General features: G+C 31.9%; 1 protein-coding gene across 1 annotated transcript in view; it reads left to right on the top strand.

The window, feature by feature from the left end:
* Positions 1-14914, top strand: part of Nlg4 (Neuroligin 4) — a 458188-nt gene that overhangs the window by 294055 nt on the left and 149219 nt on the right. The window lies entirely within an intron of this gene.

The raw sequence follows: 14914 nt of genomic DNA on the forward strand, positions 1-14914 counted from the left end.
ATTTCGTTAAAAAATTTTGTCAACATTTTATTTCGTTAGAAAATTTTGTCAACACTTTATTTCATTAGAAAATTTTGTTTCTATAGAAAATTTAGTCAAAATTTTATTTCTATAGAAAATGTTGTCAAAATTTTATTTCTATAGAAAATTTTGTCAAAATGATATTTCTATAGAAAATTTTAACAAATTTTTATTTCTATAGACAATTTTGTCAAAATTTTATTTCTTAAGAAAATTTTGTCAAAATTTTATTTCTATAGAAAATTTTGTCAAAATTTTATTTCTTAAAAAAATGTTGTCAAAATTTTATTTCTTAAGAAAATTTTGTCAAAATTGTATTTCCTAAGAAAATTTTGTCAAAATTTTATATCTATAGAAAATTTTGTCAAAATTTTATTTCTTAAGAAAATTTTGTCCAAATTTTATTTCTAAAGAATTTTATTTCTATACAAAATGTTGTCAAAATTTTATTTCTATAGAAAATTTTGTGAAAATTTTATTTCTATAGAAAATGTTGTCAAAATTTTATTTCTACAAAAAATTTTGTAAAATTTTATTTCTATAGAAAGTTTTGTCAACATATTATTTCTATAGAAAATTTTGCCAAAATTCTATTTCGTTAAAAAATTTTTTCAACATTTTATTTCGTTAGAAAATTTTGTCAACACTTTATTTCACTAGAAAATTTTGCTTCTATAGAAAATTTAGTCAAAATTTTATTTCTATAGAAAATTTTGTCAAAATTTTATTTCTATAGAAAATTTTGTCAAAATTTTACTTCTGTAGAAAATTTTGTCAAAATGATATTTCTATAGAAAATGTTGTCAAAATTTTATTTCTATAAAAATTTTGTAAAATTTTATTTCTATAGAAAATTTTGGAAAAATTTTATTTCAAAAAAACGATCACAAGCTTGAAAATTATTCTATATTGAAAATGTTATCTCTGTAGAAAATGTTGTCAAGATTTTATTTTTTTATGCCAAATTTGGTTTCTATAAAAAAATTTTGTCAAAATTTTATTTCTTTAGAAAATTTTGTCAAAATTTAAATTCTATAGAAAACTTTATCAATATTTAATTTCTATAGAAAATTTTTGTCAAAATTTTATTTTAATAGAAAATTTAGTCAAAATTTTATTTCTTAATAAAATTTTATCAAAATTTTATTTCTTAATAAAATTTTGTCAAAATTTTATTTCTTAATAAAATTTTGTAAAAATTTTATTTCTATAGAAAATTTTGTCATAATTTTACTTCTATAGAAAATTTTGTCAAAATTTTATTTCTATAGAAACTTTTGTCAAAATTTTATTTCTTAAGAAAATTTTGACAAATTTGTATTTCTATAGAAAATTTTGTCAAAATTTTATTTCTATAGAAAACTGTATTTTTATAGAAAATTTTTTTAAACTTTTGTGTCTATAGAAAATTTTGTCAAAATTTTATTTTTTTATGCCAAAATTTGGTTTCTATAAAAAAATTTTGTCAAAATTTTTGTCACAATTTTATTTTGATAGAAAATTTTGTCAAAATTTTATTTCTATAGAAAATTTTATTTCTAAAGAAAATTTTGTCAAAATTTTATTTCTATAGGAACTTTTGTCAAAATTTTAGTTCTTAGGAAAATTTTGTCAAATTTTTATTTCTATAGAAAATTTTATCAAAATTTTATTTCTATAGAAAATTTTGTCAAAATTTTATTTTAATAGAAAATTTTTGTCACAATTTTATTTCTATAGAAAATTTTCTCCAAATTTTATTGCTATCAAAATGTTGTCAAAATTGTATTTTTATAGAAAATTTTGTCAAAATTTGTTTCTATATAAAATTTTGCCAAAATTTTATTTCCATAGAGAATTTTGTCAAAATTTTATTTCTGAAGAATTTTATTTCTATATAAAATTTTTTTCAAAATTTTAGTTCTATAGAAAAGTTTGTCAAAAGTATATTTCTATAGAAAATTTTGTCAAAAATTTATTTCGTTAGAAAATTTTGTCAAATTTTTATTTCTATAGAAAAATTTTTCAAAATTTTATTTCTATAGAAATTTTTTTCAAAATTTTATTTTTATAGAAAATGTTTTCAACAATTTATTTCTAAAGAAAATGTTGTCAAAATTTTATTTCTATAGAAAATTTTGTCAAAATTTTATTTCTCTAGAAAATGTTTGTCAAAATTTTATGTCTATTGAATATTTTGTAAAATATTTTATTTCTATTGAATGGAATCGAATGAAATCATCCCCTTATGAGGCTCCAGAAGTCAAATTTAGGGTCGGTTTATATGGGGCCCATATAATATATAATTAAAAACCGACATGCACCAATTTATTTAAGCTAACCCAAAATTTGGTCATTGCTATCTGAGTGAGTCTATTTGACATCAGTTTCTGTTCTAAAATCTTTACGTCATTTGTCTTTCTAATTTGAATATCCAAATGACAATGTGATTAAATTCAATGAGAGTCAGCAATATCAACAAAAATGTCCACAAATGGCAAACTAAATGAATACAAGGCTACCCTAAATGCAATTTCTGCAACCATTCACTTCATTGAAATGTTCTTCCCTTTCTACTTTTCTCTCATAACCTATCTCCCCTCCCTTTATCCTAAACATGCTTTTACACAAAGCCGATGCAAAAAATACTTGACATTACTGTCGTATTTACTTAAGATGTCCTTACTTGCATTTTATTATTTATACCATCCCTTTCCCCCTTATTCAAGTATTTTTGTCCATCAAATGCAATGTCATTGGTTTATAAACTGAATTTCATCAATTTCTGTGTAGTTTTGAAAAGGGGAAAAGAATGCAAATATTTTCCCCCAGATATTTGTTCCCCCAAACCTTTAATTTAGTTGTTTTGCATGAATGCTTCATTTCTTTAGATATTTCAATTTGTATTGGCAAGTGGGCTTTATAGAGAGTATGGTAGTTAGGATACACAGAATTTTTTTTTCCAATTCAATCACGTAATTAGTTGATCCAATTAATTTTTGCATTGAAATTTCTTCAATCACAGAAATGACACACAAAAAAAATTTCTGATTAAAACACGAAATTAATTGATTCAATTAATTTTTAATTGAAATGTCTTCAATCACAGAAATGATAGTATCAATTAAAAAATTAATTGAAGGTCAAATAAAAAGTTAATTGATCCAATTAAAAAATTAATTGATACTATTATTTTTGTGATTGATTTTTGTTTTAATTAAAAAAATTTGTTGAATCAATTAAATTTTTAATTGAATATTTTTTAAAACTTAATTAAAATTTTAATTGGAAAAATTTTCGTGAAATTTTTTTGTGTGTAGTATCAATTTAAAAATTAATTGAAAGTCAATTAAAAAAATAATGGATACAATTAGTTGTTGTGATTGCTTTTTGTTTCCATTAACAAATTTGTTGAATCAATTAAATTTTTAATTGAGTATTTTCAAAAACTCGATTAATTTTCGTGAATTTTTTTTCTGTGTGGGGATCACTTCATATAAATTGAGAGAATGTATCCGATACTAACACTGCGTACAAAATTTGCAACGGATCAGATGAAATTTGCTCCTTCAAAAGACTACGGAAATTAAATCTCTAAATCGGTTAATATGGGGGCTATATTCTTGTGGACCAATATAAACTAATTTTTGCATGGTCCTTAGTTGGTATATACTGACATCAATTGCCGAATTTCAACCGATTCGGATGACATTTACTACTCCAAGAAGCTTCGGAAGTCAAATCTGGGAATCGGTTTAAATTTGGGCTATATATAATTATGGACCGATATGGACCAATTTTTGCGTGGTCATGTACCAAATTTCAACCCGATCGGGTGAATTTTGCTCTTCCAAGAGGCTCCGGAGGTCAAATCTAGGGATCGGTTTATATGGGGGGCTGCATATAATTATGGACCGATATGGACCAATTCCTGCATGGCTATTAGATACCATATACTAACACCACGTACCAAATTTCAACCGAATCGGATGAAATTTGTTTTCTTAGAGGCTCCGCAAGCCAAATCTGGGGATCGGTTTATATGGGGGCTATATATAATTATGGACCGATATGGACCAATTTTTGCGTAGTTAGTAGAGACCATATACTTACACCATGTACCAAATTTTAGCCGGATCGGATGGAATTTGCTTCTCTTAAAGGCACCGCAAGCCAAATCTGGGTATCGGTATATATGGGGGCTATATATAATTATGGGCCGATATATGTATGGTTGTTAGAGACCATATACTAACACCATGTACCAAATTTCAACCGGATCGGATGAATTTTGCTCCTCCAAGAGGCTTCACAAGCCAAATCTGAGCGTGAATTCAACAGACGGACGGACATGCTTAGATCGACTCAGAATTTCACCACGACCCAGAATATATATACTTTATGGGGTCTTAGGTTAGGTGGCAGCCCGATGTATCAGGCTCACTTAGACTATTCAGACCATTGTGATACCACATTGGTGAACTTCTCTCTTATCATTGAATGCTGCCCGATTCCATGTTAAGCTCAATGACAAGGGACCTCCTTTTTATAGCCGAGTCCGAACGGCGTTCCAAATTGCACTGAAACCACTTAGAGAAGCTTTGAAACCCTCAGAAATGTCACCAGCATTACTGAGGTGGGATAACCACCGTTGAAAAACTTTTTGGTGTTCGGTCGAAGCAGGAATCGAACCCACGACCTTGTGTATGCAAGGCGGGCATGCTAACCATTGCACCACGGTGGCTCCCTTATGGGCAATATTTCGATGTGTTACGATGGGAATGACAATGTTATATACCCCCCCATCCTTAGGTGGAGGGTATAACAATACCATTAAAACCCCGTTTAAAAAGATTTTAATTTTATCGAGCCTAGACTTAAAGTTAAATAGCTCCTTAAAAATTGTTTTTTTAAATCGAATCAAAACGAAAATCGTTAGTCTATACAACCCGATCGCTAGAAAATATTTTTTTTGATGTCTCTTCACTTCCATTACGACCCGCCTCAATGACACCCTCAATTTTGTTTTTCCTACCTACCATCATCATTGTACAGTCTGCGAGGTTAATTTTAAAAATTGCTTCCTACAGCTTCCTATTTATGGCATAAAAAGTTTCAAATTACCATTTTTCATGTTGCCATAATGAGCCATATTCGCATAGCTTCTACATATGGGCGAACATTAAAAAAATGTGACAATAAAAATTTAATAAGAATTTCTCAAACCACCTTAAACTCTGGGCCACTGTTCATTGCAGTTAAGTGAATAAAGTCGTACAGCTCTGTAAGTGTTGTTCACGTAATTATTTCGTCTTGTTCTCCTTTATTTTTTCTTATTAAGAGTCGTGTTTTGTTGTTGTTTTTTTGCGTTTTATGTTGCCTTAATTAAATGCACATTAAGGGATATTTTTTTTTTTGTTAAAGCTCTGTTGAACTTTGTGGGGTTTTCATTTTGTTTATTTCTTCCTGTACTTGAGCTATATTTTTTATTTAATTTCCCGCTCTCTCCATTCAGTATCTCTATGTAGAATAACTCAGCTCATTGGTTGATATAGTCTTTGTCACAGATAGAGCTAAAGAGAAAGAAAGGGAGAGAGAGAGATATTGAGATGGAATACAGAGAAATTGTGTTCATTTGTTTATGGTGTTGCTGTTGTTATATTTTTCTTTCAATTCGTTTGTTGTCCTTGAGTTGTTGTTTTCCTTTTTTTTTTTTTGTTTTTAATTTGTAGACACAGTGAGTGCTGCATGAAATGTACCCAACTATGTGGTTTTCCTTTGGCCAATGTGCATGCTAAATGTTTCAGTTGTGAGTGTGTGTGCGTGCATTTGCCATATATTTGTTTGTGTCTCCATTCGAGTGCACAGCAGATGACAGATAATGATCCTTATACACCACTACCATTTTCAACAAAACTTTGAAGAGTGGGTGGAGGGCGGTTGATTCATTGGACGATTGAGTGGATGGGCTAACAAAAATATCCAAATGACAATGAAATCATGCTCATTGGCATTACAAACAATATCAAATAGCATTGCAGCTAACATACAGTAGCACCAGCAAAGAGAGAGAGGGAGAAAGTGAGAGACAACATTATCACTCAACCATCATTCGAATCACAGTATTAAAAGGTTTTTCATGTATTTTTTGTGAATTAATTTCAATTTGCTTTTAAGATCAATAATAATAAGGAGACTATTCAAATACATGCCTGATGGAAACAGACAAACCAAATTTTAAATTCATTTTAATTCTATTTAAAAGGCAATAGGGTGGCATGGAAGCAAAATAAAATTAGAAATTTCATTGTTTCTTTTATCGATGATGTGTCTGAGACATTTATTTGTCAGGTCAAGGTTACAAATAGCAATGGGAATGGAAAAGTGGACTTTTTCGATTTTTTCAAAATATTATGAAGTATACTTTTTCAAAATTTGCAACAATCGTCTTTTCGATTTTTTTCCACATATGTAAAAATCGATTTTCGACTATTTAAATTTTGCAAAAAGTCATCTTTCGATCGGGCGACTTTCATGTTGTTTGTGAATTTTCAGCATAAAAAGAATTAAATCACATTTCGCTTTCAATTCAAAATCGACATTTTGCTTAATGGTACATTTTGGTGTGACAATTTTTCATTTTTGAAAATCTTTATCTACAAATTTACAAACACTAACCAATCGAACTTCCCTTATAACCATATGCCATCTGAACTGTTTGGTATGTATATAACTGATTGACCATGTCACTGCTATATTTAGCTGTAATTAAAAATTAAAAATGCCAACGAAATTGTTGGGGAAAAACAATGCGTCCTTGCTGCATAAAATACCATGTACAAAAGGGAATTTAAGGGACACAATAACATTGACCACGGGAATAACAAAATAAGAACAAACACCAAAATACACCAGCAATACCAACACAAAAATACAAATACAAATTTACAAAAGAGCGACAACGACGATGAATATGTGTCATACAGCTTTTCTCTTATGACAGTTTAAGGACATTCCACATGAGCGGAAATTTACAATTCGTGCAAATGTTCAAATTAAATTTGCATATACCAACGGAAATTCCGGTTATAGTAGCTGATGATAATAATAAAAGGTTCCACATAGCTATGGGAAAGGTTAGCTAGGGGGGTAGATGTTATGATGGTCATTTTATGAAAGCAACTATTATCATAAGGTCTGTTTACATAAATTCCACACTAAGCTTTTTGAGGGTGATAGATAGATTTAGATAATTGTTTTATTTATCTTCAACTAAAATTTGATAAAAAAAAACCCGAAAATAAGTTATTTAATTTAGTTAAAACTAAGATGTTTTTATACATAGAAAAGAAATACATTTAAGTTTAATAATTTGCGCTTTAGTAGGTTAGGTTAGGTTAGGTTAGGTGGCAGCCCGCTGTATCAGGTTCACCTAGACTATTTAGTCCATTGTGATACCACATTGATGAACTTCTCTCTTATCACTGAGTGCTGCCCGATTCCATGTTAAGCTCAATGACAAGGGACCTCCTTTTATAGCCGAGTCCGAACGGCGTTCCACATTGCACTGAAACCACTTAGAGAAGCTTTGAAACCCTCAAAAATGTCACCAGCATTACTGAGGTGGGATAATCCACCGCTGAAAAACTTTTTGGTGTTCGGTCGAAGCAGGAATCGAACCCACGACCTTGTGTATGCAAGGCGGGCATGCTAACCATTGCACCATGGTGGCTCTCAATCTAAGTTACTACTAGTCGCTTTAGAAACTAGTAGTAACTTAGATTGGTATGCTGTAGTAGAGATAAACAAGTAAGGAAAGTCTAAAGTCGGACAAAGCCGACTACGAGTATAATATACCCTACACCAATTTATAGATCAACATTTTCGATACTATCTCAAATCCTTCAACTATGTTGTGTTGTATATATAAAGAATTATGTTGCCATATACATATATTTAAAGCTGACCGGATCCACACAAAATTTGTTAGTTTTCTACAAAATTTATAGACTTAAGTCGGCTAATGCCCTGGGTTGGAACTCAATATTAGTAAAAAAGTAGAGAAAGTCTAAAATCGGACATGGCCGACTATAGTATACCCTGCACCCCATTCTAGATCTACATTTTTGATACCATCTCAAAATTTTTAAATTTGTTGGGAGTTATATAAAGGTTTATGTTCCCATATTTTATTCAAATCTAAACCGATTTGCACAACTTTTTATACCCTCCACCATAGGATGGGTCATTCCGTTTGTAACACATCGAAATATTGCTCTAAGACCGCATAAAGTGTATATATTCTGGGTCGTGGTGAAATTCTGAGTCGATCTGAGCATGTCCGTCCGTCTGTTGAAATCACGCTATCTTCCGAACGAAACAAGCTATCGACTTGAAATTTGGCACAAGTAGTTGTTATTTATGTAGGTCGGTTGGTATTGCAAATGGGCCATATCGGTCCACTGTTACGTATAGCCCCCATATAAACGGACCCCCAAATTTGGCTTGCGAGGCCTCTAAGAGAAGCAAATTTCATCCGATCCGGCTGAAATTTGGTACATGGTGTTAGTATATGGTATTGTAGTGCTTTCTTACTTGTTATACATTATAAATATTTTTATCAAGTCGTTAAATAGTTCAAAAATCAATCAAATGAAATTATTGTCAAAAAGAAAGAAAAAAATAATTTAGACATTCAGATGTAGATACTTGAATAAAGCAGTTATTTGAAGCTTGTTTTGTACGTCTTGTTATATATAGCCCCCATATAAACCGATCCCCCGATTTGGCTTGCAGAGCCTCTAAGAGAAACAATTTTCATCCGATCCGGCTGAAATTTGGTACATGGTGTTAGTATATGGTCTCTAACAACCATGCAAAAATTGGTACATACCGGTCCACTATTACGTATAGCCCCCATATAAACGGACCCCCAAATTTGGCTTGTGAATCCTCTAAGCAAGGCCGTAGCCAGGATTTTAATTCGGGGGGGGAGGGGTTCAACTTAAAAAAAAAGATATTCATATAATCTCATGTGTAGAAAATTTTAATTATGCATAGGTATGTATACAATATTTTTATAATATTAAATTGAGCCGACGGGCTTTTTGGGCAGCAAAAAATCAATGACTTCTTCAGTCGGCACATTTATTCGGCGATGAACCGACATTAATGCCAATCCTTTGAGTCTTCTCTCGCTAGTATAGCCCCCATATAAACGGACCCCCAAATTTGGCTTGTGAATCCTCTAAGCAAGGCCGTAGCCATGATTTTAATTCTGGGGGGGGGGGTTGGTTCAACTTAAAAAAAAAGATATTCATATAATCTCATGTGTAGAAAATTTTAATTATGCATAGGTATGTATACAATATTTTTATAATATTAAATTGAGCCGACGGGCTTTTTGGGCAGCAAAAAATCAATGACTTCTTCAGTCGGCACATTTATTCGGCGATGAACCGACATTAATGCCAATCCTTTGAGTCTTCTCTCGCTAGTCGAATTTCTAAGATACGTCTTTAATCTCTTCATTGTTGAAAATGAACGTTCGGATGAACACGTAGTAACTGCAGGGATGGAAAATGCAGTACTATAGTACTTTTTTCAAAACTTTTTCACCCCGGTCAGTACCGTAGTACCCCCGCGAATGATTTAGTACCTTTTGTGTAGACATTTTTGAGTCGATATCAGATTTATGGTACAATAGCTTTGACAAAATATTTTAATATTTTGAGAAATTACAAATATGGCAAAACAGACCATGTGGGAAAAAAATCTATTTTGTAAAAGACAGTCAAAAACAGGATTTTATTGAACTTCAATAATTTTTTAGTCGAAAAACGAATGCGATTCTATATTATCGATTTTTTATTTCGGTAGAAAATGTTGTCAAAATTTTATTTCTATATAGAATTTTTGCAAAATTTTATTTTTATAGAAAATTTTGTCAAAATTGTATTTCAATTAAAATTTTGTAAAAGATTTATTTCTATAGGAAATTTTTGCAAAATTTTATTTCTATAGAAAAAATTTTGCAAAATTTTTTTTCTATAGAATTTTTTTGCAAAATTTTATTTCTTTAGAAAATTTTTGCAAAATTTTATTTATATAAAAAAGTTTGTCAAAATTTTATTTTATTTAAAATTCAGTCTCTTGACAATAATATTCCAGTGAAATTTTTGTTGAAATTTAGTAAAAAGTACCTTTCCGATCAAAAATACCTTTTTCGTACTTTCCTAAAAATTGTATTTTCCATCCCTGAGTAACTGTCAAAGTGACCAAAATTTTTAAAAGAATATGCACGTTTGGAAATATCTCTTTATTGCTTCCATCGCTAAATTAGGCAGGTTCTTTTCGCAGGTTTTGCGCCATTTGTGTGTTTGGCTGTTTCGTTGAAATTTGTGGTGCGAGAACAAAAACAATTTGTTATTTTCGACCGTCGTTTGACGGACTTTTCAACTAGTATTCTTTGATTTGTGCAAGTTTTATAGGTAAGCGTTTTTCAGAATAAAACCTCCAGCTTTTCTTCAACATCTTCGAAAAGATTTTTCTATGCAGCTAAAAATATATATTTATTTATATAAAAATATTCATTCATTTCGGGAGGGGGTTTGATCCCCCTCATCCCCCCCCTTGAATACGGCCTTGCCTCTAAGAGAAGCAAACTTCATCCGATCCGGCTGAAATTTGGTATATGCTGTTAATATATGGTCTTTAATAACCATGCAAAAATTGGTCCACATCGGTCCATAATTATATATAGCCGCCATATAAACCGATCCCCAGATTTGACTTACGGAGCCTCTAAGAGAAGCAAATTTCATCCGATCCGGCTGAAATTTGGTACATCGTGCAAATATATGGTCTCTAACACCCATGCAAAAATTGGTCCACATCGGTCCATAATAATATATAATCCCCATATAAACCGATCCCCCGATATGGCTTGCGGAGCCTCTAAGAGAAGCAAATTTCATCCGATCCGGCTGAAATTTAGTACAAGGTGTTAGTATATGGTCTCTAACAACCATGCAAAAATTGGTCCACATTGGTCCATAATTATATATAGCCCCCATATAAACCGATCCCCCGATTTGTCTTGCGGAGCCTCTAAGTGAAGCAAATTTCATTCGATCCGGCTGAAATTTGGTACATGGTGTAAGTATATGGTAGCTAATGACCATGCAAAAATTGGTCAACACCGGTCCATAATTATATATAGCCGCCATATAAACCGATCACCAGATTTGTCCTCCGGAGCCTCTGGGAAGACCAAAAGTCATCTGATTCAGTTCAAATTTGGTACGTGGTGTTAATATATGCCCTCAAACACCCATGCAAAAATGTGTCGAAATCGGTCCATAATTATATATAGGCCCCACATAAACCGATACCCAGATTTGATCTCCGGAGCCCCTTGGAAGAGCATAATTCATCCGATTCAGTTGAAATTTGGATGTTAGTATATTGTATCCAACAACCATGCAGGATTTGGTTCATATCAGTCCATAATTACCCACCAAAAAAAGCGTCGCCAAAAAAGTAATGAAAATGTTCTTTTTGGATCCAGAAGTGGTGCAAAATTGACGCAGAAGCGATGAATTTAACATGGGCTTGTCATAGGACGGAAGACCTCCATTTTAACTTCCGGTGCACTGAATTTGTATCACTTCTTTAGGTGTGATCCGAATTCAATGTTTTGGAAGTAAATTAAAAAATTCTGTGATATTTTGTCAAATAAAAATTTTTTATATTTTTTTTATAATTTTTAATGGATTCTAACGATTGTCGGAAATGTTTGACCTCAAATATTTTCAAAAATTCACAATTTTTTCAGATTGGATTCAGCATTTCTTTCGACAAAATTTAAATGATTTGTACCATTTTATGAATTCTTACTCTGTTTTTAACCTAATTTAAACAAAAAAGTAAAAATTACCCATTAAAAGTATGAAAAAAACAATATATAAAAAATTGAATTAAAAGGACTTCCTGGGTAGTTAAAATAAAGAACATTATTGGGAGTGCATCTTTTGGAAGTGTTTTTAAAGTTGTGCCTTTGGAAGAACTTCCAAATTTTTTTGCTGGGTATATATAGCTCCCTTATAAACCGATCCCCAGATTTGACCTCCGGTCCAAAATTCATCAGATCTGGTTGAAATTTGGTACGTGGTGGTAGTATATGATATTTAACAACCATGCCAAAAGTGGTCCATATCAGTCCACAATCATACATAGCCCCCATATAAACCGATCCCGAGATTTGGTTTTGGAGCCACTTGGAGGAGCAAATTTCATCCGTGTCAGTTGAAATTTTGTACATTGTGCTAGTATATGGCCGTTAACAACCATGCCTAACTAAGTCCATATCGGTCTATAGTTATATATGGCCCTCAGATAAATCGATCCCCAATCACACAAATTGGTCCATATCAAGTTCATAATTGTATATAGCCCCCGCATAAGCGACCCCCATATTTCAATTCTGGCTCTAACCGAAGGAGTACTACCAAAATGGTATCAAAAAATTTGAAGGTCGTTATAATCGTTGCATCGATCTTGGAGGGAACTATGTTGAATAATAAAAGAATTTTGACAAAAAAATGTGTTTTTCTTTGTTAGACCGGGGACTTATCAGCCAAACTGTTATTTCTTTCATTTGCATATCACTATGCAGCAATAACTCGTGTGTCACTATGCAGCAATGTCCGTTCCCCCATTAATATAGCGAAAATATTTTAACATCAAGTGTTACTTTCAAGTCGAAACATACTTAAATGAGTCTAGGAAACTTTTGTCCTTTTGTTGTGAATCGCATAGACCCAACGGATGTTGGTGACGCCACCGATGTACTTGTCCAACAATTTGCAAAAGTATAGTAGGCACTTGGTCCTTATGGAATGCAACAAAAACAGAAATGAGATAGCAAAGTCTAGAATCTATGTAAAGCTATCCAAGGAATATATTGCGCTTTAGATCTTAAAGGAAATTTTAAAATGGGTAGCATAGTCCGTCCGTCTTTCATTTTTTGTATAGCCAGGATTTGATTCCAGGCGGGTTGGTTTTATTCTCATGTCAACAAAGTGACGATTGAAGCAAAGCGAACTTAAAACGGTGGAGATAATCCCTTTTACATACAATGAAATGAGTAACACCAAGTGTAGAATGTATCTATGCTATGGCAATAGCAACAAGAATACAAACCATTTCTTTTTGGATTTTTTTTTTATTATATTCCATTCATCCTTCATGAAGTCTTTGGAAGGAAATTTTAACTTTTAAACCGCATTTGCTATGAATTCCCACAGCGAGAGAGCGAGAGAATGACAACAACAAAGGTGGCGATAAGAGGGTCCTTCCGTGCTTTACTCATTTTTAAATGCACCAACTCAGCCAGGACACCTTCATATCAGCAACATTAAGAAGAACTTCAAACTTAATGATGCTTGAGGAAGTGTAAGATATTGCTTTGATGTTGGTATCCTTTTTATTTCTGGTGTACTAAAGGACCTTCTTCTGAGTGTACGGGTTTTTTTTCTGCAAATCTTAAAAGCAACTCGAGTAAAATTTGGCGCCGGTATAACGCAAGAAAAAAACCAGGTCAAATAGGTTTGACTTAATCAGACTAAGGAGTACTTAAAAACAAAAATACATTGGTCATGGCTAGAGAGAGAGAGAGAGAAATTCCCAAAAATAACGTTAATTAATGGTAACTAAAGTGAAGGACAAATTCATGATGGAGATAAGGAGAGATTTACAAATGACAGTTGAATACTATCATCCTAGGGTGGTTGCTTGAAATTTGATTAGAAATATTATTTTGCAATTGGTCAATATATAAAACAAATTACATTCTAAATTGAATTGAGATCAAGAGTGAATTTCTATTTATTATAAAAATTCTTAATCGAATATAGGATTTTGTTTTTTGTTATCATAACATATTTCTCAACAACTTCGATACATCCCCAATAATTAGGCAACATATCCATATACGAAATATCTATATTAACAGTCACATTCAAATTAATACAACAGAAATAAAAATTTTGACAAAATTTTCTATAGAAACTACATTTTGACAAAATTTTCTATAGAAATAAAATTTTGACAAAATTTTCTATAGAAATAAAATTTTGACAAAATTTTCTATAGAAATAACATTTTGACAATATTTTCTATAAAAATAAAATTTTGGTAGATTATTTTTGGCTCGAGTGGCAACCATGATTACGAACCGATATGGACCAATTTTTGTGTGACTGAGGATCGGCTATATATAACTATAGACCAATATGGACCAATTTTGGCATGGTTATTAGCGGCCTTATACTAACACCACGTTGCAAATTTCAACCGGATTGGATGAATTTTGCTCCTTCAAGAGGGTCCGGAGATCAAATCTGGGGAACGGTTTATATGGGGGCTATATATAATTATGGACCGATATGGACCAATTCTTGCGTGTTTGTTAGAGACCACATTCTACACCATGTTCCAAATTTCAACCGGTTCGGATGAATTTTGCTCCTCCAAGAGGCTCCGGAGGACAAATCTGGGGATCAATTTATATGGGGGCTATATATAATTATGGACCGATATGGACCAATTCTTGCATGGTTGTTAAAGACCATATACTAACACCACGTACCAAATTTCAACCGGATCGAATGAATTTTGCTCCTCTAGGAGGCTCCGGAGGTCAAATCTGGGGATCGGCTTATATGGGGCTATCTATAATTATGGGTCGATGTGGACCAATTTTTGCATGGTCATTAGAGAACATATACCAACACCATGTACCAAATTTCAGCCGTATCGGATGAAATTTGCTTCTCTTAGAGGCTCCGCAAGCCAAATCGGGGGATCGGTTTATATGGGGGCTATACGTAAAAGTGGACCGATATGGCCCATT

Source organism: Haematobia irritans, chromosome 1, assembly GCF_050003625.1.
Source record: "Haematobia irritans isolate KBUSLIRL chromosome 1, ASM5000362v1, whole genome shotgun sequence".
Lineage (NCBI taxonomy): Eukaryota > Metazoa > Arthropoda > Insecta > Diptera > Muscidae > Haematobia > Haematobia irritans.